The sequence below is a fragment of the Argopecten irradians genome, chromosome 11 (assembly GCF_041381155.1).
Source record: "Argopecten irradians isolate NY chromosome 11, Ai_NY, whole genome shotgun sequence".
Taxonomy (NCBI): domain Eukaryota; kingdom Metazoa; phylum Mollusca; class Bivalvia; order Pectinida; family Pectinidae; genus Argopecten; species Argopecten irradians.
The window spans coordinates 14764424-14771530 of record NC_091144.1 but is presented as its reverse complement, the minus strand read 5'-3'; positions in this window follow the sequence as shown (position 1 = coordinate 14771530).

The window sequence follows — 7107 nt, the reverse complement described above, 5'->3', positions numbered from 1 at the left end:
GCAAATGAATAATGGAGCGTATTAAAACAGCATTTGAGCGATGTATCTCTTCATTTACATGTTGTAATTCGAAAACAGCTTTTAATGAAATTGAAAGGTTTTCATTTTTATGTATGCATTGGTCTAGTGTCAGTCTAGTGTCAGTACCAAACTATCATTCCATGGCCAGTTTTTAATCTTTAATTTGATAATTTAGTTAAATTAACAATGGTCATGTGGTATATCTGATGTTTAAGTACGATAATTGATTCAGTTAGTTTTTTTTCCATAATCGATTCCAAGGAGTACCTAGCTTCCGAGACGCTATGACTCCTTCTAGCATTGATTTACAGAGTTATTTACATATTTGTAATAAAACTGTTATTGATGTAGAATAGATCTTTAACCGACATTACATCAAAATGACTTTCAATAATATTTCGATTGGAGCATGCGAATACTGTTATAAAATGTTAACTCTTCCTGGAATTTCATTTCTGTTCGACATGCCTTTAAAGTCACAATAAACAATCTATTCTGTTTTTGTTTTTCATTTTCACGTTTGAAAATATTAAACACCTTTAAAGAATAACTAATTATTTTATGTAGGCAAATATCTGGAGAAGCATGCTATCAGTCTTTTTCCATCAGACACTACTTTAAATTTGCGACCATCAATATTTAACACGTTAAAGTTTTGTTTATGTAGTTTGTACGGTAGTGCCCCAAAAGAGACACAGCAAAATATTAAAAATGATAAAATTATTGTTGTAAGCATCTTGAAAATTTCATAGCATTCAGTATAGATTCATTTACATTGAATTATGTTTTCAATGATTAAAATACAGGACCATGATATTTTTTGCTTTTTTGGTATGGTATCATGGTTTTATTTGTACATTATGTTATAATTATTATACATTATGTTATAATTTATTATGTATTGATATAATTCACTTGGAATGAAGAGAAAGTGAACACAAGTTATGTTTAAAGCATTCAGTTTGTTTTTTATTGATAGATAAAACATATGGTATGTACCGTTGTAGAAATCCTTGTATAAGCACATTGTTTTAAGCAGAAGAAACTGCATTTATGCTGTATAACATTATACGTACTGGTGGCACGTACGGCCGAGGAATACCTATACGATGGCCCATATCAGCTGACATAATACACTCACAAGTTGTATGTTTTAAATGTACATATACATGGCCCATATCAGCCGACATATTACATCGTAAGTTACATGTGTAGAATGTACATGTACAAAATGCCAGTTTACTCTTGACACTTTACACTCGTAAATTACATGTGTAGAATGTACATGTACAAAATGCCAGTTAACTTAAGCATGTACATGTACAATTTGCCATTTTACTCTGTATTTCTATACAGTGATAAACTTCAACCGAAAAAAGATATCAACATTCCGAACATATCGTATAGATGCCACAAACCAGAAACGTGATACGCTAATGGATTATAAGATTTTTAGCACGCCAAATTATACAAAGACAATAGACACGCAAAATTGAAACAAGACAATTCAAGATATTTATTGTTTGAAATATTATATTTAGCAAAATGTAACTACAATAAATTTATAGTAGAATGTACAATGATGTATATGTTTAAGAAAGGCGTCTACATGAAATAACGGTAAATAACAAGAGGTCATGGGCCTATAACGGTCAACTTCGTTCTGATACAGAATGAAACAAATACATAAAACTACATGTATTGGTCCATTGCACCATCAGGCTCTTGAAGTCGGTCAAAGTTTTTTATTTGACCTTTTAATCTATGAAGAGTATTTGATTTCATCACATTTGTGAATTCGGAAGGTGTCTGAAATTTAAGTCATTACACCTTTTGGCCCTATCCCTCTGACCCCTCGAGTTCAGCCAGCCAGGACCAATATATATATGATGGTAAAATGATATCTTATGCTAATAAATATATCTTAGTTTTCCTATCCAAATTGAGCATACAATGTTCATTCCTATATAAACTATAAAGTTTTGACCTATCCCCAGAGGTCTTCTATGTTAATTGTTGTATAGGTCAAACATTAAAATCAAACCAAGAGACTCAGAGGATTCAAATATAACTGTAATCCAGTCTCAGATAATTGAGTTTTAAGAGTGGAAGAGTATTTAAAACTTAGAAGTAATGTATCTGTAATTTACCGAATTACCACTAGAAAGACCATGTAACACGTTTCTGGTTTGTGTCACCTATACTATGTCCGGAATGTTGACATCTTTTTTCGGTTGAAGTTTATCACTGTGTAGAAATCCAGAGTAAAATGGCAAATTGTACATGTACATGCTTAAGTAAACTGGCATTTTGTACATGTACATTTTACACATGTAACTTACGAGTTGAGAGTGTCAAGAGTAAACTGGCATTTTGTACATGTACATTCTACACATGTAAGTTTGGAGTGTAGACTGTCAGTAAAGTAAATTGTATATGTACATTCTACACATACAACTTGTGAGTGTAATATGTCGGCTGATATGGGCCATGTATATGCACATTTTACACATACAACTTGTGAGTGTAATGTGTCAGCTGATATGGGCCATCGTATACCTAGGCATAGGTAATTACACATATATGTGTACCGTGAACGCAAATATTTAAAATATTTTAATTTTCTACAAAACAAAATGGATTAATCGAACCACACTTACAAAGACGTTCTGTTAAGAAGGGCAGAAATCAACTTCATTAATTGATCAGAAGTATAGTTTGGTCATAGTACACTCATTGACTGAGTATACAAAAGAAAGGTGTGAAATAAAGTAAAGGTGTGTTATAGTGACCAGTGTTTAATTATATATATATATATATATATATTAATACATAGCCTGTCCTGTAAACACTTACGAAATACCGCTATCGATTGACCAGGCCGATATTTCTATTAATTGATATTTATTCTATTCGGTATTGGATTGACGAATAAAAGTATTTAATCATTAAAAACCTACATTGAATCATAAACGCCATTTAAAATGTACGAAATGACCCCTGATAAGACCAAGGCTGTTTGATTAAAGACATGGGACAAATATTGACCTGGTGCTATTACTGTATTGAGACACAAACGAACTACTTCCACGAGTCAAAAGCTTTCGACAACCGCAGTGACGTTAAATAATTTGTTTACGAATTATATATTGTCGTCACCAATTTTACAAGTATATGCTTTTGAATACGTATTGTACTTTCTTTATTATTGTTTTGATGCTTAAGTTATTCGTCTCCAAGTGGTTGACTCGCAATATGGGGAAAATGTGTCACGCAATGTAATTACATAAATCATTAAATAGTGTTAAATAAATAAAAAAATACACTGATGAGTAATTTGTATGATATATCAAACAAAAAAAATTAAGGAAAACGTATATATTAAATACGTACGAAATATCATATACAATTATATTTACGGATACCGAATGAAAACTGGTGCTGATGCTGCAAATGAGATAAAGCAAAACTTTTTATTTTGGCCCAGATTGTTATTTTAACAATGTCTTTGTAGTTAACTTTTTGGATTATCGGGAATATATTGACTACAGATACCTTGATTAATTGCCAGAAAACGTTTTTATTTCTTAATTCTACGTTTAAATGCAAACTACTTACATCAATTTATTTTTCTACATGCATGGAACAAGCTTATCACGCAGGTTTCTACTCTGTAACATTTTCCTGAAGGCAGAAATTTAAGCGTCTTTTGAGACTTTGATCAATCGTCACGGTTATTAACCCAGTTTAGACCGTTAGAGAATGTTTTCCCCTCAATCCAGATCCTAATTGATCACGGTTACCTAAGTGTTTATCCAGATGCCAAATTCGATAGTTGTTTCTTCTGCTGTTTCATATCAATTAAAGCATTCCATCACCTATGACTCCACGCGCATACTTTTGCAGTTAAGTCTTTGCACGCTGAGGCTCGTTAGCGAAATTGATGCAGTCGGTGTCCGGTCCGTCGTTGAATCAACCCATACACAAGCCCTAGTGATTTATTGCCTCCCATATAGCACACCCGGAATCAATGCTATTAAGACACGTACGTATGTTGTCAATCAATGCAAAATGATATATAGCCGAAATCTCTACACAAGCGATGTTATCTGAAAATCCCTGAAATGCCAACGATTTTTCCCAAAACTACCGATGAAACCAATTGAAGGAAACAACATGAAATATAGCCATTCTGCATGTGTTATATTTTAACAATTTGATGTTACATGATTTATAGTGCGATTTAGCCTATTCCGGTACCAAAATGATCCATAATACACTTAAGACGCATGTATGACGGCCCACAAGTAATAATAATAATAAAACGTGTTGCGTTATGACGATTATAGGGGTATTGTAAAGCAGAGAAGTGTTCTATTTCTGTTATTTTGGCTACAAGAAATATTCCTAACAATATCGATACTATACATTTTGCTACAAAAAGCAAAGTGAAATTTCTTGTGAGTTTAAATATCCAATATGTGCGGATCTAAAACGTATTTAGTGTTTGAAGAAACCAGAGAACCGGTGGCAAAATCATACTAAATCAAGTAAACCCATACCCAGTTTTCAGAGCTTCAGAGAGAAGTCCTACTATTCTGATGGTTGTGAACGCATTCTCCTCCTTATCGTACAACTAAGTAAGCCATGAAAAAGTCCGATTAAAAGCAACTGAGCGCAAACATTGCTACGCGAAATAAAGATTTTTTTAAAGCATGATCGGATAGTAATTGTTCTGCTATCGCTTCAAGTTTTATTTCTTTTAGATGTTTTCTCTTGATGGTTTAAAATATTGGAAATGTGATTATACCACGATACGTTGTGTTATTCCACTCTTAGCCCATTTAATAAATGTGCTTGTTGTTGGATTAATATGTTGATATTCCACAAGTGGAATATGATCTTCCGGACTTTGGATTGGTTGATATTTTACACTTTGACCATAGCTACATTTTTCTCAGTATCACGTCCCAAAGTATTAACGTCATCAATAATGATGTCATACTGTAGTGGTGTATCGATCTTCAATGGCAGAACAAACCGCTTTAATAAAGCTAGTGTCTTTTGTAACCTTTAAAAATAACTCGCTCATTTGAAATAAATTCCATATCCAACAACCACTCGTTGTGTAACCTCTTTATTTTTAATATTTGATTGTATTGTACTTCTTTCGAATTAAATTGCACTTTAAATGATTTTAAAGACTAAGACATTTGATAAAAAGTTAAACATTCAATATTAATTGGGTTGAGAAGGATAAACAATAAATTTTCTGTCATGAAATGATACTATAATTTCACAACAGAGCCGCTACCTTGTATTGTTATTGGCTTGCGCCTTCTACAACACTGTGATGTAATGATGAGAGTCTTTGCTATTATACTCCATATAATGTTATCGCAATTCCGCCTATGTGCATTGGCGGCCATTCGAAAATTTTATCATACAAATTACAGAGGAAGCTGTCACAAATCACTCGTGTGTACTTTTAAATGATTAATGACGAAGCTATTGGTGGATAAATCAGACCGTGCAATTTGATGTATCAAATTAAATCAGTATTTTTTTGTAAACACAACATTGTTTCCCAACGTGTGTCCAAATTGATATGATTTAATGTATTTTTGATCCTCCTACAGCTGCTTTGTTAATGTGATGTAACTGTATTTGTATTAAAATGATACTTGTGGCATGTATGGAATTTAAAAGGTAAAAGAAAACTAACCATCTCTCATGCAATAATATCTAAATTCGAATCTGATGGTGAACCGGTGTTATCAATGTAATATCTAGAATATATCTCATCTTAGCTATGGACAGCGTTCCCTGCATATAACGTACGGCATGTGGGATGTACGCATTGTGTAGATTTTTAAATGTTGGATGTCAGTAAAACATGCTGCCAAGGACACTACCGTAACATTATACAGACTACAAGTAAACCAATCTTCATATTCCGTTTCTATTTTAAAGATGAATAGACATTAACATCGTTAACTATGATTTTCCTCGGTCAGGTGCAAAGCATATCGGCATATCTACTGATAAATATTAAAATTATATGTGCCGTAATTGTCATACTCACGAATCATTAAGAACTTTTAATATTTCATTCAACACCAAATTTTTTTATCAATTAATTTTTATATTATATTTAGATAACAACATAGTTTATCAAATTTGTTGCGGTTATATGTATTGCCTAAATTTAGTCCGTATAGGTTTGTAACATTTCGAAAGTTTGCTTTCGTGCGTGCGTGTCATCTGTCTTAAATATTGAAAGAGTTCTATATTATACAAAGTGTTTCAGAAAATATGTCCCGAATGTAACGTTTTATAAAGCTGTTTCTGAAAAAAAGGCACGGACATATATTGTACATGTTTACTGAAACACACTGTACATGGTAACGGTGTAAATTGTATATGAATTATGAATTACTACCAATCTTTAGATCCAAAAGTATTTGTTAAATGAAATGAATAATACTAAAGTTATGTATTGCTCGCAATGTTCCAATACCACTATATCTATCAATGTACGTCCTAACATATATCAGCCAATTAGTCAAGTATAAACTGGGCGAGACAGCTACCAACGATGGAGGAAATAGAGCGGATGCCATTGATTATTGGATAGTTAGAGATCGTCACGTGACAATCTGATCACCAGATATGGTCTTCCCGTCTCATATCAGAGCAAATTAAGATTAAAATAGCTCCACAGTAGGCTCTGGGTGACGTTATTCTTATGCTGTTTTCTGTTACGTCCAGATCTTCTCTTTCTTGACACTGAATGTGCGAGGCCGTGATATCTTAATTCGATCAAAATGTGTTTGTAAAGAATTCCCGCGTCGATATTACCATCTGCCGAGTAGTCGGCAATGTATGGGCTGCTGCGGAGATAGATGAAACTTTTGTTGACAAGTCGTCAAACCTCTACATTCTTTACTGTCTTGTCCACCTCATTTACTTCCTTCGCTCCACTCACATCGTCGATTGTGCGTACAAAGACTAATATCAACAACAAATGTGATTTCACACAAACAGCAAGGTTTCAACGCACTGGCTTGATACCATTCCACAATC